Here is a 27,996-nt window from a genome sequence, read left to right as displayed (position 1 = left end):
AACCTGAGCCCCGCCCGGGCTCTCGGCTCCAGCCCAACCCAGCCAGTCGAGATGTTGCGCGGCGGTGGCGCCTGAGCTCCCTGCCGGTTGCGCTCTGCGCCGCGGCCGCACGGTGTGCGCCAGCTCGGACCCGGGCCAGTCCGCAGCCCGAAGCGTGGCCGATGCTCCCAGAGGGCGCCCAGCCCGTCCCGCTCCTCCTCCGCCGTCTCCTCTCCTCCTGCCTCGCCCGCCCGTCTCCGTTTCCAGAACCCGACAGCTTCGGAAGAGGCGCGTTCCGTCCATCACCTCCTTGATTCTCGCCGCCTCCTCTTAGGTAAGCAGTATTATTCCCTTTTGAAGGCTGAGCAAAACAGTACTCCGAGAGGTGTGGAGACATTTACCCAAGGTTAATGGGTAACCACAGAGTTGATGTGGTTACAATAATAAATAATAAATGCCAGCAAAAATAAATGCCAGCAGCCTCAGTGAAACACAAAACAAAACAAAAAAAAGAAGGTGGGGGCTTCCCTTGTGGCGCAGTGGTTGAAGAGTCCGCCTGCCGATGCAGGGGACACGGGTTCGTGCCCCGGTCCGGGAAGATCCCACATGCCGCGGAGCGGCTGGGCCCGTGAGCCATGGCCGCTGAGCCTGCACGTCCGGAGCCTGTGCTCCGCAACGGGAGAGGCCACAAGAGTGAGAGGCCCGCGTACCGCAAAAAAAAAAAAAAAAAAAAAAAAAAAGAAGGCGAGCTGGGCAGGAACCAGGCCTCTGTCCCCCCATACATGCTTGCCTGGACAGCGTGGGAGAGGCCAGAGTGGGCGGGGTGGGGGTTGTATGCAGTGAACTTTGCTCACCTTCCTGGGCTCACAGGGCAGATACCTCTGCCTGGGCCACCTGCCCCCAGACTAGGCATCCCTGTGGAGTTGGCTGAGGAGCCACACTGCCCAGATGTCAAGGAGCAAGGCACTTAATGCCTGGTCCCGGGGAAGGGAAAGAAGCTCCCTGGGTGCACCCACTTCCTGAATCCGCTGGCCTTGGACAACTTCATTTCTTTCTCTGCACCTTGGTTTTCTCATCTCAAAAAGGGGATCATAATTTGGCTGGGAGGATTAAATGAAGTATCATTTGTGAAGCACATGCGCAGCACAGTATCTTGGCAGATAGTAGGCATCTGTAAATGTTAGTTTGTCCTTCTCCTTTTTATAGGGAAGGTTGATCGGAAGGTCAGAATGCTTGCCACAGAGCCTGGCTCAAAGTGGCTGGGAAGGCTGTTAACCCCCACCCAGCACCCACTCACATTGTCTTGGGTCAGTTTCCCTGCGCTGGGTAATATGTGCATCCATGCTACTTGTGAGTGGCCAAGACTGTAAAACCCTGGAGCCACCCACGGAGGCTTGGAATTTTCACCTTCTCTCTGGCTGCCACCTCTGGCCTCATCACCTTTCTCCTTGATTTTTGCAGCAGCCTGCCTGGGCTCCCTACTGCCTGCTCTTGGCCTTTCCCCACTCTGCCCTGGAGGGCACTTTCCAGCCTATGCATTATGTCTCCACTCTCCTTTGTTTGAGAGGTAGCGTCCCATCTTCAGGACTGGTCCCACGGCTCCTTCAGGCCCAGCTCTGGCCCCTGCCTCATGGACCTCTGTGCTGGGGACTGTCTCAGTGTCCTCATCTGTAAGTGCTTGTTGTTGGGAAAATCCATTAAGGGCATCCACTGTGCCCAAGGCCCCTCCTCCCACCGCCAAGGCAAAACCACTCCCCCGTCCTCTGTCACTGGGGCAGTGCTTGATGCAGTGCTTGATGCAGTGCATTGGCACTTGTGGGTCATCTGGCTGTCACCCCCAGGAGACAGCGAGTTCTGAGCCTCCAGTCCACATCCCCCAGTGCCTCCCCAAACCTGACGGTTGACCATGCTCAGCTCCAACCCACCATCTGCAAAAAAGCCACTTCATGACTGCTTTCTAACCAGGAGGAGGAGGATGAAGAAAGGCGGACCTGGCTCTAATCCTGAGTGTAACTTCCTGGTGACCTCTCTGAGCCTCAGTTTCTTCACTTGTAAACAGGCAGAACCAGGTCATAAATGAAATGGCTTAACCCATGGGAAAGAACTGGCACTTACAGAGGCTTCACAGCTGTGTGTCCCCCCCACCCCCCCCACCCCCCACCCGCTCTTCACTCCTTGTCCTCCTTTGTCTTCTCTTGTCCCCTGGGGCCAGGCCCTAGCCCGAGGGTGAAGGGAGGAGGGAGGTGAGCTGGCCATTCCTGGAGAGGCAGCAACTGAAGATTTCAGACCACGGCAAGAGCAGGCTAACAGGTAACTCCTGGTGCCCGCTGTAGCTTCTGCCAGGTCCAAGATTGTTCTAAACCTGAGAGCTCTGTCACGACCGGGGCGTTACGGCTGTCGGGGTCGGGGCAGTAGGACCCTGCTCACCTGCCTGCACCTCCTGCCTTGGGCTGAAAGTGGACTCCTGGGACCTGGACTCCCCTCCTTGAGTCACTTGTGCTGGGGAGGAGCCTGAGTTCACCTCTCTTGCCCTCCCTGCCCACCCTCCCCTGGTGACCTGGGGCAGCCTCAGGCCAACAGGTGCAGGTGGAAGCTGAGAGCTGCCTGGACTTGCTCAGGTGCCTGCCCTGGGGCAGAGAGCTCAGATCTGCAGGAGCCAGCAGGACTGCAGTGGGAAAGCTGCCCGGAAGTCCAGGCTGCCTGGCCAGCCCGCTGGCCCCACAGCCAGGCCCAGGCCCAGCTGCCGCTCAGGGTGGTAGCAGGGAACTTTGCCCTGGAACTTGTGAGGTCTGGGCTCCAGTCTCTTGGTTATAGTGATTGATGGGTGGCTGGCAGTGGAGAAGTATGGAAGGGAGGGGGAAGGACTGAGAGAAGTCTGGGGAAGTCTATGGCAAGATGAAAGGGTTGTGGAGATCGGTGGCCCAATATAAATGTACCTAATACTGAACTGCACACTTGAAGATAGTTAAAATGGTAAATTGTGTGACGTGTAGTTTACCACAATTAGATTTTTTTTTTTTTTGCGGTACCCGGGCCTCTCACTGTTGTGGCCTCTCCCGTTGCGGAGCACAGGCTCCGGACCTGCAGGCTCAGCGGCCATGGCTCACGGGCCCAGCCGCTCCGCGGCATGTGGGATCTTCCCGGACCGGGGCACGAACCCGTGTCGCCTGCATCAGCCGGCGGACTCTCAACCACTGCGCCACCAGGGAAGCCCAATGAGTTGTTTCTTGCAGGGGCACATCACCTTGTCCTACCCAGTCACACCAGGCAGGCTGTGTGGCTGGGGGCCCTGGGCTGCAGTATAAAACCTTTAGCATGGAAGCAGGTTAATGGTGGGATCATGGTCTCCTAGACTGTCTCTACGCAGCAGGTGCGGGGTATGGTCGAATGCATACGTGAACAAGTGGATGAACTTACTCTTCAAAAATTGGGTTAGTGCGATTCTGGAATTTAGCATCAGGGGACCTGCACTCACCTTGAGTCTGGGCCTTTATTAACTGTATGACCTTTAACCTGCTCTAGACCTTAATTTCCTTATTTGTAAAATGAGGGTGATGATGCCTGTTGTAAGATTTAAACATGGTAACATCTCCGAAAGCCTGGTTTAGAATAAAACCACGTGTCTGACATGATCTTACTTATGTGGAGCGTAGAACATCACCCCGTGCAAGATAAGGGACAGGAAGAAAATACACCAGAAATGTTAACAGTCAGTGTTTCTGGGTGATTTGTTTTTAGATTTAATTTTGAAATAGTTTTGGTCTTAGAGAAAAGTTACAAAAATAGTGGAGTTTGCTTATACCCTTGACTCAGCCTCCACTCATGTTAATGTCAAACATAACCAGGTACACTGTTGACAACTGAGAAGTTAACAGTGGTTCGGTACTGTAAATTGTGGACTTCATTTGCATTCAACCAGTTTTTCTACTAATACCCCCTTTCTGGTTCAGGATCCAGCCCAGCACCCCACAAGGCGTTTAGTTGTCATGTCTTCTTAGTCTCCTCCAGGCTCTGACGTTTCTTAATCCTTCCTCATCTTTTGTGACCTCACTTTTTGAAGAGCACTGGCCAGGTGTGTTGTAGAATATCCTCAGCTTGTGTTTATCTGAGGCTGAGCAGCATGGGGAAGGGTACCACAGAGATGTGTGCCTTCTCAGCGCGTATCAGGGGCTATAAGATGTTAGTGTATCTCCTTACTGGTGACTGTGCGAAGACCTTAGAACACTTAAATTCCAGTTACTACCCTTTGATTTCCGAGGTACTGTTCTCTGTATAACTCTGCAGGCTTTTTTTTTTTTTAATATTCATTTATTTTGGCTGTGCCGGGTCTTAGTTGCGGCATGAGGACTTCTTAGTTGCAGCATGTGGACTTCTTAGTTGCAGTATGTGGACTCTTAGTTGTGGCATGCATGTGGGATCTAGTTCCCCGATCAGGGATCAAACCCGGGCCCCCTGCACTGGGAGCATGGAGTCTTACCCACTGGACCACCAGGGGTGTCCCTCCACAGACTTTATTATTGTTCTTTCACTCAGCCAATCTTCAGTTCGATTGACCCACGTATTTACCATGGTCTTTGTCCTTCATTCCTTCCTGCATCCATGATCTGCCATCTCAAGGAATTTTCCTTCCTCTCTCAGTTTTTTATGACAATGTGTGTATTTAATGTTTCTTCTTAAAGAATAGTGTCTCTGTGTATAGAACTCTAAGTTGGCACTAGTTTTCTTTTTAGTACATCGAAGCTATTGTTCAGCCATCTGCTGGCTTCCATTTTTGCTGTTGAGGAGCCAGATGTAGTCGAATGTTGTGAATCAGTCAGGTTTTGCTAGAGTATGATGCAGTAACAAACAGCCCCTGAATCTCCTTGGTTTGCAACAACAGAGGTTCGTTTCTAGCTTCATTTCCATGTCCTGCAAGTGTTGGCTGCAGCTCCTACCTGGGACATGCTAGTCTCCTAGCAGAGGGAAAAGAACCATGGCAAAATCATGTGATGGTTTGTAAAGCTTTTGCTGAGAAGTGGTGGCAGATGTCGTTTATCCACACATGTTATTGGCCAATGCCTGACTTCAGCAGGGTGGAAAAATACTAGCCTCCCATGGGGATTGGCGGCAAATACAGTTGACCTTCCATATCCAAGGGTTTTGCATCTGTGGATTCAACCAACCATAGACCAAAAGTATTTGGGGGCTTCCCTGGTGGCGCAGTGGTTGAGAGTCCGCCTGCCAATGTGGGGGACACGGGTTCATGCCCCGGTCCGGGAAGATCCCACATGCCGCGGAGCGGCTGGGCCCGTGAGCCATGGCTGCTGAGCCTGTGCGTCCAGAGCCTGTGCTCCGCAACGGGAGAGGCCACAACAGTGAGAGCCCGCGTACGGCAAAAAAAAAAAAAAATTTGGAAAGAACTCCAGGAACTTCTACAAGCAAAACTTGAATTTGCTCTGTGCCTGCCTACTATTTACTTAGCATTTACATTGTATTAAGTACTATAAGTAATCTAAAGATGATTTAAAGTATATGGGAGGATGTGTGTAGGTTATATGCAAATTCTACACCATTTTATGTAAGGGACTTCATAGACTTCATCTTAGAACCAATCCCCTGTGGATACTGAGGGATGACTAAAATTGGGGACAGTAATGCTATCTACAACACTGTGGCTTCTTTGAAGAGTTCCGTGGCACTTAGGGTACACCCAGGGAAATATAAACTATGTTTGTTTTTTCAAACAAAGGGGATATAATACACAAGATGGATTGTTTACACAGATTTTTGGAGGCTGCAAGAGCAAAAGAGGATGCTGAGTTTACCCGGATATTAGTAATTACAGGAAGCAGCTGCCACCCCTTGGCCTGGGAGGATAAAAGGCAAGAGGCAGGGTTAGCAGGACCTACAGGCTTGGAGGAGGACCTGCAGCTGGGACTCTGACCATAAGAAGGGCCCTGCTGGCTTGGGCTATTACCTGGGAGGGGGTTTGGTGTGGCTGGTGCTGGGAGCGTTGAAAGGAGCTGGGGCTGCTAAAGCGAAGCTACAGGAAGGAATCCCCTTCTCCCACCTGTTAATCTCCCTTTAGTGCCTCCCGTTGGCCGAACGGAACAGAAAGTCAGCTGGCAAGGGGACCTGGGAAATACGGTTTTCAGACTCTCGCCCCAACATCACAGAGGAGGTTATGGAAGGGTGGGTTGAGACCTGAGAGACAAGAGGTAAATAACCAGCATTATTACCTGCTTTCCTCTGGATGCTTTTACTATTTTTCTATCTGTCTTTGATTTTCTACATTTTCACTATGTTGGGTCAAGACATGGATTTCTTTTTTTTTTTTTTCTTTTTCTTTTCTTTTTTTTTTTTTTTTTGCGGTAGGCGGGCCTCTCCTGTTGCGGAGCACAGGCTCAGCGGCCATGGCTCAAGGTCCCAGCCGCTCCGCGGCATGTGGGATCTTCCCAGACCAGGGCACAAACCCGTGTCCCCTGCAGCGGCAGGCGGACTCTCAACCACTGCGCCACCAGGGAAGCCCATGGATTTCTTTTTATTTATTCTGGTTGGGATCCATTTGAGTTCTCAAATCTGTAGATTAATATCTTCCATCCGTTCTGGAATATTCTCAACCCATCTTTTTTTTAAATTTATTTATTTTATTTTTGGCTGTGTTGGGTCTTCACTGCTGTGCACAGGCTTTCTCTAGTTGTGGTGAGTGGGGGCTATTCTTCGTTGCGGTGCGGGGGCTTCTCATTGAGGTGGCTTCTTTTGTTGTGGAGCACGGGCTCTAGGCATGTGGGCTTCAGTAGTTGTGGCTCGCAGGCTCTAGAGCACAGACTCAGTAGTTGTGGCATACGGGCTGAGTTGCTCCGCAGCATGTGGGATCCTCCCAGACCAGGGATCAAACCTGTGTCCCCTGCATTGTCAGGCAGATTCTTAACCACTGAGCCACCAGGGAAGTCCCCTCAACCCATCTTTTGAATGTTGCCTCTGTTCTGGTCTCTCTTTCTTCTTTCCTTCTGGAACTGCAATTAGAAATATGTCAGATCTTGTAACTTCCGTAGCTTCTGTATTTTCCATCTTTTTGCCTTCCCATACTTCTCTCTGGTTCGTTTCTTCTGAGCAGATTTCCTGTTCTCTAATTCATTCTTCAGCCGTGTCAAATCTGCTGTTAAACCCATCCGTTCAGTTTATAATTTGAGTTTCGAGTTTTGAGTTTCTATTTATTCTGTTTTTGCGTATGATACATAATTTTATGGAGTTCCCAGTTCCTTGCTGAACATTTTCAATTTTAGTATTTAATTTCTTAAACATAGTAAGTATAATTTGTTCTATAGTCTGGAGTTCCTCCAGCTCTATTTCTGTTGATTATTATTTCCAAAGGTTTTTGCTCAAGGAATCTTGCTTCCTCCTGTGTCTGGTTATTTTTGTATGTTGAATATTGTGTTTGTGAAATTATTTGTAGAGATAATTTGAAATGGGGTGATTTTGTCATTCAAGGAGAATTTTCTATTGCTTTTGCCAGGTGCCTCGAGGGATTAGCAAACTGAGATCATGTTAGTTCATACTTAGGGCATGATGTTTTCTGGGGCACCTGAATGAGTCAGAGCCTGACTGCCATTCAGGGCAGGGCTGGTTCGCTTTCAGTTAACCCTTACTTCTGGGGTGCAGTCGTTTGGGGCTGAATCCAGTGTCAGGCTGGTTTGTCAGTCCCCCCCATCCCCTGGCCTTGGCAGGCCCTTGACTCTGATTTTTGTCTCTAGCCATGCAAGGCCACTAGAGGTGAGCTTGATCTCTCAGCCACTTCTTTCCAATTGGCAAAAGTTTCTGGGGGCAACCATAACATCAAGTATCAGGGTCACCTCTTTGGAAACCTGTCCTCCCTGGGACCTCGGCACAGCAGTTCCTCAATATCTTGTTAGCTCTTTGATGCTTTTAAGAGTGAGTAAGTGAGTGTGTGTGTGTGTGTGTGTGTGTGTGTGTGTGAATTCCCTGGCTGTCCTGTGGTTAGTATTCCAGGCTTTCACTGCCTGGAGCCCAGGTTCGATCCCTGGTCAGGGAACTAAGATCCTGCAAGCCATGCTGCAGGGCCCCCCCCACAAAAAAAAGTATGTGAGTGTGTGTGTGTAAGAATTGTATGAGCATTTGCCCAGCTCCTTTAGCTGTCTTCAGCAGGAGGTTTTGTCCAAAATATCTAGACTGCCTTTACTGGAAGAAAGGTCCTGGTTTGCCTTTTTTTTTTTGGCCGCGCTGCAGGGCTTGCAGGATCTTAGTTCCCCAACCAGGGATCGAACCCGGTCCCGGCAGTGAAAGCGCCGAGTCCTAACCACTGGACTGCCTGGTTTGTCTTTTAAACTATTAAACTATCAGTGTGGAGGGTGGATCAGAAAGTACAAGAGTGGTTTGGGGGAGACAAGTTATGTTAATCCATGTGGAAGATGCTGTAAGCTTGGATGAGGGCATTGGATGCAGAACTGGAAAGAGGACAGATTCTGAGAGCTACTCTGGATGTTGAGATGATGGGCTTGGTTTTTTTTGTGTGTTTGGCATGAGTAACTGAATGTAATAGTCCCAGTCTCAGAAACAGGTGTCTGAGAGGAAGAACAATTTGGGAAGAGAAGATCAACAGTTTGGCTTTGGGTATGTATATTTGATGAGGCTTTGGGATATCCAAGAGAGAATGTTCCATGGGCAGTTGCATATTTGGGTCTGGAGTTCAGGCAGTGATATATAACATTGTGAGTCTTCAGTAGGAAGGGGGCACTTTGACCCTGTGTTTTCCTTGAATGGAAATATTTTAATTAGAATTTTTGCCAACACTGATGATTTTTTCTTGGGTCAATAAAGCATTTTTTGAATAAATTGCATTAAAGCAAATTATTTTGATGAAAAAAATTTAAATACAGAACAGTCAAACGACTTCTTATTTTTTGCATTTAAAGTTTATTTTGCAAAAAATTATTTTCATGGTTATCACTGCTTTTCAATTTTTTATTCAATCCAATTTTAAAATAAAATCAATTTCTTCATCAATCAGTTAGCATTTCCTTTTGCGACTGTTATGTCTATCAAGTCCAATCTCCTGGATCAGGTTTTGAAGATCTAAGCTATGTCAAGAAGATTTGAATTTTTCCAACATTTTAAAGCCAATCATACATTTTGCCGGTGCAGTTTCAGCTGTTGTCAGTTTTATTTGGTGGTGTTCGGTGGAAGAGTGATAGTTTGTCTCTGTTTCTTAGGGAATCCAGGAGAAATTTTTGAGGAGTTTTGTGATCAAGACAGAAATGGAGAGTGAGAGAATAGAATAGTTGAGGAATACCAGGACATGGGGAGAGAGGGAAGGAAGAGAGGAGAAAGGGCAGAGGGGGGCAGAAAGAGAGGGGGAGGGAGAAATGGAGGATTTGGGGAGACGGGAGAGCATGCAGGGTACAGCAGGACAGAATACCCTTGGGGTTTAAACAGGCAGGGTAAAAAATTGCCTTGCTGTCGCCCTCTGTATATCACTGAAGCCCTGAGGTTCAGATCCTCTGGAGAGAGAACGGGGCTCAAGGTCAAGGCTGGTGGGATCACCATATTGAAGGCAAGTCAAGGAGGATGAGGAGCCAGCGAGACCCTCAGAGAGGGAGGAGGAAACCTGGCTCGGACCCCCGCCTGCCCTCCGGGTCTGGCTGGGCCCAGGTGTGCACGCGCTGCCCTGCCCGTCATGCAGTCGGTCGGGAAAGTAGAGTGACGGGGAGCCCCGCTCAGCTGAACTGATGGGAAGACACGTGGTGGGAGTGCTTTGCTGTGCTGAAGGGAGAGGCCCCTGCAAGGACGGGGTCCTGCTGTTCTTCCTCAACTCCAGGGGCCCCGGATCTCCTCACTGTTCATGAGCCCAGCCTGAGGGTCACCCTGCAGAGACTGGACTGGAGCAAGGAAGCAGGGGTGCAGGGATTCTACCGGCTCTTTGATCCAGAATGGTGGGTCGGGTCTGGGTTCATAGGGCCGAGCCACCCTCACCAGGCCCCCAGCCAGGTTGCTGCTACCCTGCCCTGAGCCACCTGGGACCTGTCTGAAAGGCAGCCAGGTTTAGCAAATGAAAACACAGACCTCCTAGGCAAATTGGAAATTCAGGTAAACAATGAGTTATTTTTTATACCACTTTTTAATACTAAAAAAATAATCTGTCTGAAATTGAAATTTAACTGAGGGTTTCAGCGTTTTGTCTGACAACCTTACACTCCTCCTGCAGTTCTCCCCTCCTTTCCACCCCCACCCCTGACTCAGGCCCACCTGAACTACTGCAGCCCCCTCGAATCCTCTGCAGCTGCTTCTACTCTGGCCGTCCCTGGGCCATTTTCCACACCAGTCACCAGTTTACTGGGCCAACACACATCTCTGGTCTTGCCACCTAAAACCCTGCCCAGAGGCTGCAAACTCAAGACCCATAAACATGTTTGGTGGTGGTGGTGGTGTTTTCCATCAGAACATTTCACTATAAAGACTGGATTTCTGGCTTCTCTTTTTTAAAATGTGAAGCTATGGCAGCCCTGAGCCCAGATTTCCACCTTTGCCTCTATCACAGGGAGCCAGGAATGCCTCTCCCTTTCAGAAAGGCCCTAGTCTGCACTTCCCCTGGGTCTCGTGGGCCACATTCATTTCCTTAACCTGCCCTTGTTCCATCTGAGCTTTTGACCCCTGATCTGCTGAAGTCAGATTACCAAGCTTGACATTCAAGGCCTTTCCAACTCAGAAGACATCTCCTCTCTCCCACCTTCTTTCTCCCTCCATTCCTTTTCTTACCTTCTTCTCCTGGCCCATGGAACGCTGGATGGCTCCTTAGACTGTCCCATCCTGGCCACACTGTGCCTGCACCTACTGACCCGTCTGCCTAACAGGTGATCCTCCTTCCTGTGGTCACATCCTGGCCCAGGCAACAAGGACAGCCTCCCTGAGACGCCCTCTGTTACCTCCCCACTGAAAGGTGCTCTCTGCGTCTCTTCTCTGGCCATCCACAAAACCATTTATGTTAATTGCCAGCTTCTTTCTCAACACACATAACACACAAATAGATCCCCGTGGCTGAGCATCCACTCTGTAGATGCTGAGGAAACAAAAGGAAAATGACCTTTGTGAGCTCCCAGGTAAGTGTGGCAGAGCTCATGGGCAGGGCTGAGAACAGGTTCCCCTACAGAGAAAACATTCAGCTGCCTCTAACTTGGAAGAGGAATTTCTCAGACTGAGGAAACAACCCGGAAACTCAGGAAACTGAGCCTGAAGGGGTGTGGCCCACCTGGAGCCAGTGGGAGCGACTTCCTGGGAAAGGGGGAAGGTGCTGGAAGCAGTGGAGCCGGATGTGAGCAGTCCCAAAAGCCAAGCTCAAGACTTGACTCTAGCATAAGTAATTGAAGACCAGTGGAACTTTTAAAGCAAAGAAATTAGGTAATGAGTTACTAGAGTTACTAGAATGTAAAACCCTTGAGGCGCAGGGATTCTGGTCTGATTTATTTTCAGAAGGCTGGTAACTACTGAATAAATATTTATGTAATTGTGTGAATGAGTGAATGAATGTGTTGCACGAAGGTCATTCTGGGAGCAGTGAGAGGACTGACAGGAGTGGGAAGAGCCTGGGAAGGGAAGTCAGGAGGTGTGGGGAATACCAGGTCCCAGGTGAGGGTCTGCATGGACAGGGGGAATGAGCAGGGGGCTGGTGGGGCCACCTCTAAGGTGACTTAACTGCCTTTACTCTGAGGGTTGGGCCTTCATCTTTGCAGCAACTCAGCATGGTGTCTGGCCCAGAGTAGCTGCTCAAGAACTATTGGTTGAACTTTCAACAAAAGAATGTTCTAGGTCTACTCAAAGACAGAACCACGTGCTGTTGTCTCCAGCAGTATGGTGGCTGGTCTGGAATTTCCTCCTCCAGAAACTGGTCATTCTTATAACATTTCTTCCCAGTTTACTTAGAGCTTTTGCAGACATTGCTTCATTTGATCCTTATCACAGCCCTGAGAAGTGGGAACCATTAGCTCCATTTCACAGATGCAGAGACAGAGGCCAAGAGAGGTTGTATGACTTCACCAGGGTAAAACGTGGGAGAGATGGAATTCAGACCCAGGTCTGCCAGTGTCCACATCCAGGCTTCTTTCATCATTTACCTGGAAAGATGTGAGTAGCAAGTGTGAAAAGGCACATGACGGCCTGTGGATTCCGTGCTGAGCAGGTATTAATGGTCACAGCTTATGTTCATTGAACGCTTCCTGTGTGCCTGGTACTGCTCCAAGCAGGTTGTAACAGGGAAGAACAAAATCTGACTCCATGTTGGATCTGTTTCTTTTACTTTTTTTTTTTTTTTTCCGGTACGCGGGCCTCTCACTGTTGTGGCCTCTCCTGTTGCAGAGCACAGGCTCCGGACGCACAGGCGCAGCGGCCATGGCTCACGGGCCCAGCTGCTCCACGGCATGTGGGATCTTCCCGGACCGGGGCACGAACCCTTGTCCCCTGCATCGGCAGGCGGACTCTCAACCACTGCGCCACCAGGGAAGCCCTGTTTCTTTTCCTTTGACCTTTGCTTTCCGTTACTTTTGTTCTGTCTATAGCTATAGGCATACATAATGGCCTGCCTCGGGGAACCCTGCCCCTCTGCCTGAATGTTAAACTAAAGTGCCTTTGTTCAGCTCACAGGGAAACACCCTGACCCTGCCCACCTGTGAATGGCTGCAGGAAAGAAGAACTTAACACATCCCCTCCCCCGAGGCTGGCCAAAACCTGGAGGTATTTTGCAAGACTTATGGCCTTTTTACCTTACTTCCTCACCTCCTCCCCTCTCTGCTCTATAAAAGAAATTAGCATCCAGACCCCAAAGATGGTACTCTAGGACGCTAGTCTGCCATCTTCTTGGACACCTGGCTTTCTGAATAAAGTCGCTATTCCTTGTCTCAACACCTCATCTCCCAACTTATTGGCCTGTCATGTGGCCAGCAGAGTGAGCTTGGACTCAGTAACAAGGTGACACGGGTCACCTCATTTATTCCTCAAACACCCTCTGAGTTTGGTCTGTCACTCTCCCCATGTTACAGATGTGGCAAAGTATAAGGGGTGGGGAAGGGCTGACACTGCCAGGGAAGGCCCTGGGAGGAAATAAGCCTGTGGGTGGGGGAGGAGGAAGGCATTCCTGGAGGGAGGCCTGGCTTGAGTAAAGGTGTGGAGGATTGGGCAGAAAAGTGTGGGGCTTCCATCAGAAGAGGGGCAGAGGCTAAGGGGGCATGTTAACCGAGGCCCTGGCCTGTCGGCTCTCTGGAAGGAACCAGACCTGGCTGATTGAAGTCTGGCCACAGTAGGTCGTAGGGCGGGGGCTGGGATGATCGTTGTGCACTGGGCAGTGGTGAGGAGGAGGCAGGAGAGGGAGAGATGGCTGCTGGTCAGCATACTGCAGGCCTGGTCCAGGTGAGAGATGGTGAAGACCTGAAACAGCAGACATCAAGAGGGAGGGAAGAGGCTTTCCCAAGGAAGGATGGATGGGATAGGTCAGCAACCACCTCTGAGTGTCACATTCAGTTTTAGGTGACACGTTTTTATCAGTAGATGCCTGTAGACCAGAGATTACATACTGGTGTCCATAGGTTTTTGTTTTGCCTGCACAGTATTGACTCATGTAGTGTTTTGTTTTAATTAATTACCAACTTAAAAAATCAAGACATTTCAAATACAAATCCAGATTTCCTGTTTCTACTGGAAAGTAAGAGAACTGGCAATAATGGGGCCCCACTTCTGCATGGTAACAGCTGGCTTGTTTCCAGTAACCGAGGTACCAATTGTTGTTTCCAGTAACCGAGGTACATACTCTCTTTGCTGCAGTCGCTGCCACTCTCTATTGTGCACCACCCACCTCACACACTGATGTCACTGGCTTGGCCCCCGTAGGCACTGAGTTTGCAACACCTGATTTGGATAAACTGGAACATATCTGGAGGAGGGGACAGATCAGTTAATGACTTGAAACATGTTATACAAGACCAGCCAGAACAATGGGGGATATTTACCCTCTGGAGGTGTGATCGTAGCCTTCATGTTTGAAGGGCTAAGATGCAGGCGGAGGAGGCAGGTCTGTTCTGTGAAACCCCAGAAAAAACTTAGGACCAGTGAAAATGTGTGTGTGGGAAGCAATTTTCAGCTCAACCTAAGGCCGTTTTTCAACATCATAACTGTTTCAAGATGTAACAGGTAATGTCAGGAAGTGGCCAACTCCCTGACGTGGAGGTGGGGGAATGTTCAGGCTGAGCCTGGACAACCGTTTCGCCTCAGCCATTCAGAGGGAATCCAAGTGTTGCATGTGTAGCTGAACTGCATGCCCTTCACGGTTTCTTCAGCCCTTCAGGGTTGGATTCTGTGCCCATAGACTGGATGCCCGGGTGAGGGAGAGGGACTAGCTAAACTGGCTCCTGTGTAGCTGTCCTGGAAGCCTGAATGTGGCTGCTGCTGCTGCTGGGAGAAGCAGGGAATTTAGGCTGCAGCTGAGTGGCAGGATTTCTGTGGTGCAGCATGAAAAGCTTTGGGTCAGACCAGTTGGGTCTGTAAGAGGAGAGGCATGTTGGATGACCTCCAGAGACCCTGCCTGCTTAGGCCACCCGATGCCCTGATAGGAGTCTGGATGGCTAGGCCCTCTGTCCAAGAGGGACAGGGTAGGAGTTGGAGTAGTCGGTGTTGGGGGTTCCTGAAGGCAGCTGCTATAAGCGTACTTCCTAAATGTGAAAGGGAGCTGTGATATTGTGATTTAAAATGATAAATATATATTTGGTCTTCTTGTTTCTGGCACAGAGCTCCTAAAACCCTTGCAATTTCCTAAGCGATAAGAAGATTTAAAGTGTCCTTTGTTATGTTAATGAGGTGACTTTTGGACGCACCTAAGGATGAGGATTGTTTGCCTGGAGAATCAACCATGTGATTAGAGGATTGGAACTTTCAATCCCACCCCCTGACCTCTGGAGAGGGGAGAGGGGCTGGAGGTTTGGTCAGTTGCACTGGTCAATGATTTAATCCATCATTCCTTGGCAGTGAAGCCTCCATAAAAATCCAAAAGGATTGGGTTTGGAGAGCTCCTGGGTTGGTCAACACCTGGAGATTGGGAAGAGTGGCGTGCTCCTCGGAGAGGGTGTGGAAGCTCCGAGCTCCTTCCCCATACTTTGCCCTGTGCATCTCTTCCATCTGGCTGTTCCTGAGTTATATCCTTTTCTTTCTTTCTTTCTTTTTCTTTCTTTCTTTCTTTTTAATTTTTATTTTATTTTTTATTTATTTTTGGCTGCGTTGGGTCTTCGTTGCTGCGTGCAGGCTTTCTCTCGTTGCGGCAAGCGGGTGGGGGGGCTACTCTTCGTTGCGGTGCGTGGGCTTCTCATTGTGGTGGCTTCTCTTGTTGCGGGGCACGGGCTCTAGGCGCACAGGCTTTAGTAGTTGTGGCTCGTGGGCTCTAGAGCGCAGGCTCAGCAGTTGTGGCTCACAGGCTGAGTGGCTCCAAGGCACGTGGGATCTTCCCGGACCAGGGCTTGAACCCGTGTCCCCTGCATTGGCAGGCAGATTCTTAACCACTGTGCCACCAGGGAAGTCCGTTATATCCTTTTCTAATAAAGTGGTGATCTAGTAAATGTTTTTCTGAGTTCTGTGAGCCACTCTAGCAAATTAATTGAATCCAAGGAGAGGTTCTTGGGAATCTCTTGATACAGCCAGTTGGTCAGAAGTGAAACCAAATGCCCCCCAAACCAAGTTCCCCTGCTGAGTTTATGATTAACTTCTCTATCCAAAACTTTATTCCCATTCTTGTCTCACCCTCGTTTCCCTCGTGATTGAGGAGGATCAAAGAAATGGGGGGATCAAAACCAATCAGGAACCTGCAGGGCCCTCCTGGATACAAAAGCCCTCTTTGTCTCCTGTTTCTTATTTATAGAAAAAGGCTTTAGTCTCCTAGACCTTCCCTGAGTTCCAAAGAGGAGACTCAAACAGTTACTAATTAGGGAAGTGAGGGAATGCAGAAACAAAGGAAAAGCTGCCAAACAAGGAAAGTAAAGATAGCTAAAACAGTAGTTCAGCCATAAAGCAGAGTCCTAGCTCCTCCTCAACAATCTGACACATATCTTTGAGCTCTTCTGCAGAAACTAAGACCCACCCCCACCACCCAGGTGGAGGATGGTGACCACATGCTGACCACAAGCACTACACCCCAGACTGGTTAGAACCAGAAGGTTGATGATTAAGATTACAGAAACATCACCCTATTACCTTACCATGAACCAGTCAGAAGAAAGTCCATGAGCTGCCACCCTCACCCCAAATACCGCCTTTAAAAACCCTTCCCTGGGGCATTCCCTAGCTGTCCAGTGGTTGGGACTCTGTGCTGTTACTGCCATGGGCCTGGGTGCAATCCCTGGTCAGGGAACTAAGATCCCACAAGCTGTGGTGGAAAAAAAAAAAAAAAAAAAGAAAAGAGATTTATTTGAGCCACACTGAGAACTATAAACCAGAAGCCAGCCTTCTAGATTACTCTGAGAAACTGCTCCAGAGAAGCATGGTTTTCAACACATCTTTACATCTTGGCAGAAAAAAGAACATTAAACAAGTCAGGGATACATTTCTTGAAGGCTTCAAAAAAACCAGACCAGCACGTACACAGCAAGTCAGTATGGCCTTAGCACCTGGGAGGGGAGTCTTACCATTGAAGGAGTACCAGCATTGGCGTCCCAGGAAGGGAGGCATTTAATCTTTATTTTTAACATGAACATTCTTTACTTCTGGTCAATGTGCCCTTTTCTTTAATAATTAAAGCAGATGTACAATGTATGTTTGATAGGCCACAAACAGGTTATTCTAGTTAGCATAAAATTCAAGTTAACTCATGTATAAGCCAGAATGACTTCCCCATACCTCAATATGTGAACATTTCTCTTATCAATTGCTTGGCGATGTGGGAAAAAAACCCACACGTTGGAACTGGGGTGCAGAATTGGAGGAGCATATACTTCCCTGAGGTCATCTTTTTGTTGCAGGAAGGGGGACCCCTTCCAGGGCCCTAGAATGGGCTCTTGTCTAGCACTTGGAAATGAATTGTCTGAGGAGACACGTGCTGGCAAAGCAAGAGACTTTATTGGAAAGGGGACCAGAGTAGAGAGCAGCAGGGTAAGGGAACCCAGGAGAACTGCTCTGCCAGGATGCTCGCGGTCTCAGGTTTTATGGTAATGGGGTTAGTTTCTGGGTTCTCTCTGGCCAGTCATTCTGACTCAGGGTCCTTGCTGGTGGGGCATGCATCACTCAGCCAAGATGGATTCCAGCGAGAAGGATTCTGGGGGTTTGGTAGGACATATGGACTGGTTGGTGTCTCCTCTCTCCTTTTGACCTTTCCCAAATTCTTCCAGTTGGTGGTAGCTTGTTAGTTCTGGGTTCCTTACCTGGACCTCCTGTTGTAAGATAACTCATGCAGGTGGTTACTATCGGCCTGGCCAGGGCGGGCGGTTTCGGTTAGTGGTTCCCCTGAATCCCTGCTAAGAGACTTCGTACTCAAGATACTTCTTGGGAATTGGGGCGGAGGTCTCTTTCTTCTGTGACTACTTCCTGCTGAGAGTGGGCGTAGTCCTGTCTAGTAGAGTAGAAGTCTGTCTCCACCTGATCTAAATCGAGGTATTCTGTGCCCAAAACCGGCATTCACCCTTGTAATAACAGCAATTTAGCCTGAAACTGTTGGACCCTGTTGGACATGAACCTTGTAAGCAGTTGAAATAGACAGGGGCTAAACAGGAGGCCTAACAGGATGGTCATTGCTGGGCCCAGAAAAGGAAGGCAAAATTTGGGGTGAGGGCTTCAGGGTATGTGACTTTCTTCTGATTGGTGGTGAGGTAACAGAGTGGTGCTCCAGAAACCTTGAATTCAGCCTTAAGTTACCATCCTCCACCTGGGTGGGGGACCCAGCTCTGTGGAAGAGCTCAAAGATATTCTTACGCATACTCCTTGAGGAGGAACCAGGACCCTGCCACAAGGGTGCACCCCCATTTGATTGCTCCTCCCCTGTTTCTGCATCCCCTCCCTTCCACGATTAGCAACTGTTTGAATCTGCCCTTTGGAACTCAGGGAAGGTCAAAGAGGCTGAATGAAGCCTATATCCTACAAACAAGAAACAGGGGACACAGAAAGGATTTGTACTCCGGAGCCCCACAGAGTCCCGCTCAGTTTCAATTCAGGGAACTAGATGACAACGGCTCTGGCCACTTTCTGCTAAAATGGGGCATAGTCCTGCCTCAATTTGGAGAATAGACACTGAATTGGAAATATTTCTCAGTTCTAAGTCCTGTATCTGAGTCTTGTATGATCAAAATCTCAATCCCTTGGCTTGCCATTTTGGTGTAACAGACCCTATTAAAAGTAGTTGGAGATGGGCTTCCCTGGTGGCGCAGTGGTTGACAGTCCGCCTGCTGATGCAGGGGACACGGGTTCGTGCCCCAGTCCGGGAAGATCCCACATGCCGCGGAGCGGCTGGGCCCGTGAGCCATGGCCGCTGAGGCTGTGCGTCCGGAGCCTGTGCTCCGCAACGGGAGACGCCACAACAGTGAGAGGCCCACGTACCGCAAAAAAAAAAAAAAAAAAAAAAAAAGTAGTTGGAGGAGTGACAACTAGAATTTTAATAGACAAAATAAATCTCATTCCCTGAGGAATTCAGAAGAATAAGTCTGAAACCCAGTCTGGACCTCACACCTTGAGGAGACTTGTAGCCAGGTAGCCAGTTGTTTGCTTTTATCTAAGTAGGTTTAACTTCCAATGTGGTATTAATATATATACATAACAGGAGCTATTGGCCACTACACGTCTCCTTTTCCTACTATCTGATCTAAAGCAATTTCATTTTCTGAAAATTCAGCAGTTACAAGAGGATATCTTGAAACCATAAGGTTGCAGCTACCAGCTGCCAGCAGACATTGTTTTGAGAATGGCTGGTGGCATCCCAAGTCTGACACAGCTCAGAAAACTCAAGTTCTTAGCAAAACAAGGACTTGTCTGAAATCACATCCATAATGCCACCTAGTATTACCTTGGATGTCTGAACCACAGCTCCTGCATTTTGACTTTCAGTTGCATTTCTCTCCTTAATGGCCAAAGCAGATGTCACCATTAATGATTTTAGTGATTTTCTAGATATGAGAAGATGCAAGAATTTGGACTCATAAAGTCTTTTCCTGAAAGTATCTTAACTATCTGAAGGCCTGTTCTGCCAGTTTTTCCAGAGCACAGAGCGCCTCATTCCTGATCTCCACCCTGAACTCCTTTCAGGGTGTGTTGAAGGTCAGTGGCTGCAGTGGCCATTGACCTAATCCTTGCAGAGGCAGATGGCAAGTGCCAATTTTCAGTTGGCAGGGCCCCTTCAGGGTCATAAATTTGACCATGGTTTAGGGGTCATTTCATGACCGTTTCATCTCATGGTGCTAGGAATGTTCATTCCTAGGTCTGGCAAAGATTTTGCTGATAGGTCACTCAGTGTGCTATTACTGGACTAGGCCTTATTAACAGTAGCCAAAAGTCTCTGGACCACCTGTCTTACTAGTCTCTTATGGTCCAGGAAAATATTCCCTCTTGTTGCTTCTTTCCATATCTAGAGTTACAATGTTACAATCATTGATCTCATATGGAACTATATATCATCATTTTATCAGAGGCTCAGTCACACATTTGGTAATGTAAGAAACAGCAATTTTGTAAAACAGGCAATATAAATATAGTACTGTTAGCAGTATTAGTAAGGTCATAAGCAAGAATATAAGTCAAGAACTTCCATTAGGTGCAGCCCAGTATATCCCAGGTCATCTGACTTAGTCTGTTCTGTACAATCCTTATCTTTAAGGGAAGTTGTATATTGCTATTGTCCATGAGGCACCCAGCCCAATTTCCTGGTGTTACCAGGCTGGTTATCCCTAGTATGGTTTAATTGTCCCCAACCTCAGGGAGCCTTTAAATTTAAATGACCATAGCCTGGTATTAACTTCCTGGTTGCAGATCATGGACCATTTGATCTTCAGCCAAAGACAGATTACTGAGTTAAGTTTCAGAAACAAACTTAGAGTGTCCTATTAATAATTCAATTAAACTTTGCAACAATATAACATAATAGCAAGGAATTATCTGAGAAGTGAGTCTTAGTGAATATAGACCTCAATAAACAGAATTAGAATTTGATATCCATTGAAATACCTCTTTCTCTCTAAAATTACCCTCATTTTTGTCAAATATAGCCAAATCAAGATTAATTTGTTTCTAAAGTAAATCTGGTCCATCAACCAAATAGGCTCTTCCACACTGACTCTGGTGTAATTTTTCTCAGGAGTCTCAGACTGAATTCCCCAAAAGGCCTCTCTGGGCCAGGAAATTCATGCCGAAGGTGCATCATCAAATTTTGCCTTGGTGAATTTCTCGCTTTTAGAGGTCCCCAAAATATCAAGATTCCTACACCTGTTAGGAGGTGGCCTTCCTAATTTATCTGATAAAGCTGCTAGGAACCTAAAAGTTTCCAGTTTCTGGAGGGAGCAGATAGAGAGCAAAGATAAATATTTCAATTCTGCTTACAAAGGTATAATTTACCAAATTACTGTAAGTTATAATTAGTTTGAAGGGAAGGGTTTTCCTTACAGCTGGAAAACACAGATTTAAACCAGTAATTTTTCAGATAGAAACCGTAAAAATTATATCAGTATTCACCAGTTCACTCAGTCCTATGTAACTAATCCTTTCGTTAACAGTTTTATGAAGCCATCAGGTTTTTCCTTGGGATTCTTTAATATATTACCCAGGGCTTCCCTGATGGCACAGTGGTTAAGAAGCCACCTGCCAATGCAGGGTACACGGGTTCGAGCCCTGGTCCGGGAGGATCCCACATGCCGCGGAGCAACTAAGCCCGTGCACCACAACTACTGAGCCTGCGCTCTAGAGCCCGTGAGCCACAACTACTGAGCCCACGTGCCACAACTACTGAAGCCCATATGCCTAGAGCCCGTGCTCCGCAACAGGAGAAGCCACCGCAATGAGAAGCCCGCGCACTGCAAGGAAGAGTAGCCCCGCTCGCAGCAACTAGGGAAAGCCCGCGCACAGCAGCAGAGACCCAACGCAGCCAAAAAAAAAAAAAAAAAAAAAATCTTACCCAGTTTCCCAGTACAACCTGAGATTTATCAAAGTACAACAATAACTGTCTATAGATGACAGAAAGACTTAAAAAGTCATGGTTATTAAACATCTGATCACAATGTAATTGACAAAAGAAACTTACTGCTGTGACATGCAACATTTTAAAATAGCTAGAATTTTGACTGATAACATTTTACTAGTACATACTAGATTTTTAAGAATTACATGTAGGGCTTCCCTGGTGGCGCAGTGGTTGACAGTCCGCCTGCCGATGCAGGGGACACGGGTTCGTGCCCCGGTCCGGGAAGATCCCACATGCCGCAGAGCGGCTGGGTCCGTGAGCCATGGCCGCTAAGCCTGCGTGTCCGGAGCCTGTGCTCCGCGACGGGAGAGGCCACAGCAGTGAGAGGCCCGTGTACCGCAAAAAAAAAAAAAAAAAAAAGAAGAGGTCCCACCAGCATCGCCATTTGTTGCAGGAAGGGGCCTAGAGTGGGCTCTTGTCTTAACACTTGGAAATGAATTGTCTGAGGAGACACACGTGCTCACAAAGCAAGAGACTTTATTGGAAAGGGGCGCCAGGATAGAGAGCAGCAGGGTATAAGGGAACCCAGGAGAACTGCTCTGCCAGTCTGGGTTTTATGGTAATGGGGTTAGTTTCCAGGTTCTCTCTGGCCAGTCGTTCTGACTCAGGGTCCTTCTTGGTGGTGTGCGCATAGCTCAGCCAAGATGGATTCCAGCGAGAAGGATTCTGAGGGTTTGGTAGGGCATATGGACTGGTGTCTCCTCTGTCCTTTTGAACTTTCCCGAATTCTTCCAGTTGGTGGTAGCTTGTTAGTTCTGGGTTCTTTACCAGGACCTCCTGTTGTAAAAGATAACTCATGCAGTTGGTTACCATCGGGCCTGGTCAGGGCAGGTAGTTTGGGTCATTGGCTCCCCTAACATTTTTATATAGCTTTGACTTCTGAATCATGAAAATGTTTTAGATATTCAAAAAGTAAAGTTAAACTGAAAAAGATTAAAAAAAGCAAACCTGAAACAATACGAATAAAAATTACACCCAATAATGTATCAAATGAATAACATAACCAACCACACACACTTAAGCAACTTTGAAGCCAATAACAGGACATTTTCTAAGGCTAAAAAGAAGTGACCAGAAACTCTCACCTTTGCTTGGGAGGCTTGTTGAAGGAGTGATTTGGGGGTGTATTTCTGAAAGGGTTCTGTTTGTGTGCAGGATACATGTATTATCTTGTGATTTTAAAGGAGTGTTATTTGCTTGAGCTCTCTGGGACTGTTTATAGCAAAGCAAACACTTTAATAAGTAGATATACACCAAATAACGCAGCACTTGGGTTGCCTCAGGCTGTGAAAACAACACATACCCCACCCTCGCCCCCCCCCGCCCCCCGCAAGGTGATTGCGTGTGCCTGAGTGGACAGCGCCCCCTGCAGGACGATGTTTGCTGAGCGCCTGCCTCCCCCACCCCCTCATACAGTTCTTGTGTATTTATTACAAATTACAGTTTTTCTAACACCAAAACGCGGATCCTCCTCCTTCCCCCAGATTTTATGGGAGAAGATATCTGTACTCATAAAGTCTGTGTCTTTCTCAGGATTCAGTTATGGGCCAGTGGAAAGGACCGTTTCCACAGTGCGACACAACGAGGTTAGAGGGCTAGAATTGCCTCTTTTTTTTTTTTTTTTTTTTTTTTTTTTTTTTGCGGTACGCAGGCCTCTCACTGTTGTGGCCTCTCCCGTTGCGGAGCACAGGCTCCGGACGCGCAGGCCCAGTGGCCATGGCTTACGGGCCCAGCTGCTCCGCGGCATGTGGGATCTTCCCGGACCGGGGCACGAACCTGTGTGCCCTGCATCGGCAGGCGGACTCCCAACCACTGCGCCACCAGGGAAGCCCTAGAGTTGCCTCTTAATAGTCTACAGACAGATGTCTTAACCTGGGAGAGTCCCGCCTTCATCCTGTGGAGATAATGGAAAAGTAGCTCTCCAGATGGTCTTGAGGATGAAATCAGATATGGGGAGAGGCTGTCTCAACATGAGTTGGGTTAGAAAACCAAGGTGGGAGGGCATGGGGGCCACAAATCTGGAGCAGCCAGCAAGAGCCAGGTGGCAGCTCTTTGTTGGGTGTCCTGGTTAATCATTGGGTCAATGGCTGTGATAACCAGACAAGGTGTGTCTAATCCCCATGTGCCAGTGCAGACCTCCACGGCCGAGCGGTCAGTGACTGGCCTGGACATGATGATGGGCAAAGCAGGGCCATGTGGGTGCCCAGGTCTGCCTGACTCCAGATCTTGAGTTCCTTCACCTGCTGGATGCTGGGGGTTAGCAAAGAGGTGGCCCGTTCTCCAGGGACTTCTAGCTGGATTGGGCAGAAGGGAGGTCTTCCTCTGCTCTGAACCTTTCTCTGCCTTTTCTTTAGATTTCAGCTTCCCACCTGGGAAGGAAGACCTGAGCGACCACCCAGGATGGCTGGCAGCCTCCCAGCCCACCCACCATGGACCCTCCACCTTTATCTCATAGAGCCTGAAGCCACAGTGATGTCCTTGAGCAGTTAGATGACAGAACAGGCATTGGGGCTGGCATGTGGTAGGTACACTGTTCATATCTGGGGAGAAAGGCTTTCCTTATGAGCCTCATTTTGTTAGCTCAGCAGCAGCAACTATGCACCAAGTTCCTAAATGCCTGCAATGGCATTTGAGCCTCAGAGCCAGGCTTGGACTGAGGTGCATGCATGTGAGATGTGTCTGCTTGATGCTGTCCTTTATTTACTACTTTCTACTTGTCACTCACTGCAGGAAGCACTTTACAGGTGTAATGGGGACAAGAGTTTTGAATTGTATCATTGTGATTTTTTTTCTCTTGCATTCCCTTGGATATGAACTGCCAAAGACATTTTTTGCCTTGGTCCTGCTGCTGGAATGCAAAGCTTTAAGTCCAGCCCAGAGCTGAGAGCCAGCAGGTAGAAAGAAAAAAGGGTTTTGTAAATTTCTTTAGTTCCCAGGCCAGGTCGACAAGTTCAGAGCTCTTCAAACAAGGTGCACAAAACTCCTGGGGTGCACAAAGTCTTTCCAGGAGGGGGTGTGGGCAGGGAAACCAGGAAATAATTTTCACTACTTCGACTAATACATGGAACCTGAAAAAAATCTTGTAAAAGATACATCCATGAGTTTTTAGTCATTGTATCTTGAAAATTTGGGTAGTGCCAGAAAATGTTCCAATCACATCGTATTTTATGTAACTGAATTGTATCCCAGGTACATAGATGGTTTCAAGGGAGTCAGTTTTCAGAATCTCAGCTTCCATATGACTTCTTTGCTAAAGTTGATCTGCCTATAAAAGCATCTGAGGTGACAACTACTCCTCTCACATGTGACACCCACCCCAGATCTCCCTCTGTGGGGTTGCTCCTCTGATGATTACTCAAGGGTTCTGCAGGGCTTCTTCTCTTACACATACCTCTCTTAAATGTAAGGTGAGGAATTTTGGTCATATTGTGAAGTTCTAGAGAAAGATGTATGCGAGCTTGGGGTTCAGGGAGTTGTGGCGATTTTTAATCTCTTTGCTTTTTCCACCTCTCTCTCTCTCTCTTTTTTAAAATAGATTTATTTTATTTTATTTATTTATTTATTTATTTATTTATTTATTGGCTGCATTGGGTCTTCCGTTGCTGTGCGCGGGCTTTCTCTAGTTGCCGCAAGTGGGGGCTTCTCTTCGTTGCAGTACGAGGGCTTCTCATTTCAGTGGCTTCTCGTTGCGGAACACAAGCTCTAGGCGCACAGGCTTCAGTAGTTGTGGCACACAGGCTTCAGTAGTTGTGGCTCGCAGGCTCTAGAGCTCAGGCTCAGTAGTTGTGGCGCACTGGCTTAGTTGCTGCGCGGCATGTGGGATCTTCCTGGACCAGGGCTTGAACCCGTGTCCCCTGCATTGGCAGGCAAATTCTTTTTTTTTTTTTTTAATAAATTTATTTATTTATTTATTTATTTATTTTTGGCTGTGTTTGGGTCTTCGTTGCTGCGTGCTGGCTTTCTCTAGTTGCAGTAAGCAGGGGCTACTCTTCATTGCGGTGCGCGGGCTTCTCATTGCGGTGGCTTCTCTGGCTGCGGAGCACGGGCTCTAGGTGCGCCGGCTTCAGTACTTGCGGCTCTTGGGCTCCAGAGCGCATGCTCAGTAGTTGTGGCGCACTGGCTTAGTTGCTCTGCAGCATGTGGGATCTTCCCAGACCAGGGCTCCAAGCCATGTCCCCTGCATTGGCAGGCGAATTTTTAACCACTGCGCCACCAGGGAAGCCCCTCTTTCTCTTTTTTTTAACTGAAATATGATTGACATAACGTTATATTAATTTCAGGGGTCAACATTTCAATATTTATATATATTACAAAATGACCACCACAAGTCTAGTTAACATCTGTCACCATACATAGTTACAATTTCTTTTTTTTGTGTGATGAGAACATTTAAGATCTCTCCATCTCTTATCCACCTCTCCTTTTGCCTAAAAATGCTTTGCACTTGAAGGAATCCCCCAGGAGCGAAGCAAAGAGAGCACAGTAGGAATTACACCTCCCTGGGAAGCAGCTCCTGTGTTCTCAGTGCTCATCCTTAGAAGCGTCCTCAGCTGGTGGACAAGCCTCTGAACAGCGGGCACAGCAGAGGGTAGTGATGCTGAGCCATGCTCATGTTCTCCGGGAATACCAACATTTTCAGGACATATTGGCTGAAACTCACAGATGATATTTCTATGATATTTCTTTCAGATTCTTTGTGTTATTAAAAAATGGAGTCAACCTGTTTTATCAAATCGTATAGAATAGCCTTATTACAGTCTTCATCTTATAAAATGTTTGGTATTTTCTATTTCTGTTATAAGAAAGAATTTTAGCACCAGGTCAATTTGTTTTTTGCAGTGTAGTCAGCCCTCTGTATTCGAGGGTTGCACATCTGTAGATTCACCCAGCTACTGATCAAAAATATTCAGGGGAAAAAAAATTTCAGAAAGTTCCAGAAAGCAAAACTTGAATTTGCTGCATTGGCAACTATTTACATAGCCTTTACATTGTATTAGGTATTATAAGTAATCTAGAGGTGATTTAAATTATATGGGAGGGAGGATAGAGGATGTGCGTAGGTTGTATGCAAATACATTTCATATAAGGGACTTGAGCACCCTCAGGTTTTGGTATCTGTGGGCATCCTAGAACCAATTTCCCACAGATGCTGAGGGATGACTGTATATACATCAATAAAAGATGCTTTCTTTTTTTTTAATAGAGGTATAGTTGATTTACAATTTATATGTTTCAGATGTACAACATAGTGATTCAAAAATTTTAAAGATTATACTCCATTTATAGTTATTATAAAATATTGGCTATATTCCCTGTGCTGTACCATATGTCCTTGTAGCTTATTTATTTTACACATAGTAGTTTGTACTTCTTAATCCCCTCCATCTGTCTTGCCCCTCCCTGCTAAAAGATGCTTTCTATGTTTAAGAATTATTCATCAAAAGTTATATTTATATTGTTTTGGTCAATTTTGTATTAATTCTATTTGTAATAATAATTCAATTCAGAAGATATGTTTAACACTTAGGATTTATGGTCGACAGGGAATAAAGTAAACTTCAAAATTTCAATTTATATGCCTTTTTTGTTATAGCTAAGTTTGATAAGGTGATGGATAAAAAACTTTAAAGCCTAAAAATATATTGCCTTATGGTGAAGATACACAGAGGATGTGGGATGGAAACGGAATGGAAACATGAATTCAAGGAGAGGGAAAAAATGTAAAATTTCCAAATGTTGAAGAAGAGCTTGTTCATGGATTTAAACAACTGATGATAGTGGGTAAGAAAGTGTTTCAATATTTAGATTCCATTGGATATTTTAGTAGGCTGATGTAACAGTTTTTATTTAAAATATTAGTATTTACAATAGATGGAAATGATATCCCTTGCAACCATTTAAATGTTTAGTGAAATTTTTAGATGTCATCTTAAAAGTGTGCAAGAGGGTACACACCGTTTTTAAAAACTTCTTTTAGGAGCTATAAAGTGTATCAGTCAGGATCACCTAGGCTATGCTATAATAACAATCCCAATGACTTAGTGGCTTGTAACAAAGGTTTCTCACTCACACTTCACATCCATTATGGGTTGGTGGGTGGTTCTGAGTTGTGAGGGGAAGTGACACATGTTTGGTCTTGCTGCTGCCAGAATAGTCACATGGCCTACTCAGCACAGAGGGCAGGAAGTGTGGTCCTGGAAGGCAGAGGGCTGGGAATACTTAGTGAACAGTTTCATCTTAGAAAACAGTGGGCCAGATCATAGAGGTTCTTCCATGGTGCACAGAGATTCCACTAAGGCTCCTGGGCAGAAGGGACTGTAACCGGGGAGGTTCAGGCTGTCCTTTCCTCCTGCCCCCACAGAATGAGGGACGAAGAGGGGCAGAGAGAGGGAAGGGACTTAAGAGGCATATGTTCTGTTTAATTCATTTTCAGGGTGAAACCACAATAGGGGAGCCTGATAGTCAGCCAAGTGGGTCAGCAAAGGTCTGGGGTGAGGACAGAAGGGCTGCAAGATGCCTGGCCTTCATTGTCACAGGCAAATGACTGGACACAGAGACTTCAGCAGTGGCCCAAAGATCAGATGGGACCAGTCACCCTATAGTGGTCACTTGTTCACGGCCAGACCAAACCAGATTGACTCTCTACTGCAGGAGTCAGCGTGGACCCAGGGACCTCCAGTGGATCCCTGGCCCTTCTCCCACATTCATGTGTACCCAGGTACCATTTTGGAGAGGTGCACAAGGATGGGATACAGTATCATTTCCATCCAAGTGACAGAAAATTCATTTGAAACAGACTGTTGTTCAGAAGAGACTGTTAAACAATTCCTGATTCAGAGGTGCAC

General features: G+C 47.4%; 1 long non-coding RNA gene across 1 annotated transcript; it reads left to right on the top strand.

The window, feature by feature from the left end:
- The first annotated feature begins 21 nt into the window (after positions 1-21).
- Positions 22-26,693, top strand: LOC308617125. Its single transcript, XR_014015823.1, has 3 exons — positions 22-313; positions 23,506-23,672; positions 25,602-26,693. It is a non-coding gene; the product is annotated as an uncharacterized lncRNA (long non-coding RNA).
- The last annotated feature ends 1,303 nt before the right edge of the window (positions 26,694-27,996 follow it).

This window comes from Mesoplodon bidens, assembly GCF_964165515.1.
Source record: "Mesoplodon bidens genome assembly, chromosome: 4".
In the NCBI taxonomy this organism is placed as follows: Eukaryota; Metazoa; Chordata; class Mammalia; order Artiodactyla; family Ziphiidae; genus Mesoplodon; species Mesoplodon bidens.
This window is presented reverse-complemented; position numbering and strand designations above follow the sequence as displayed.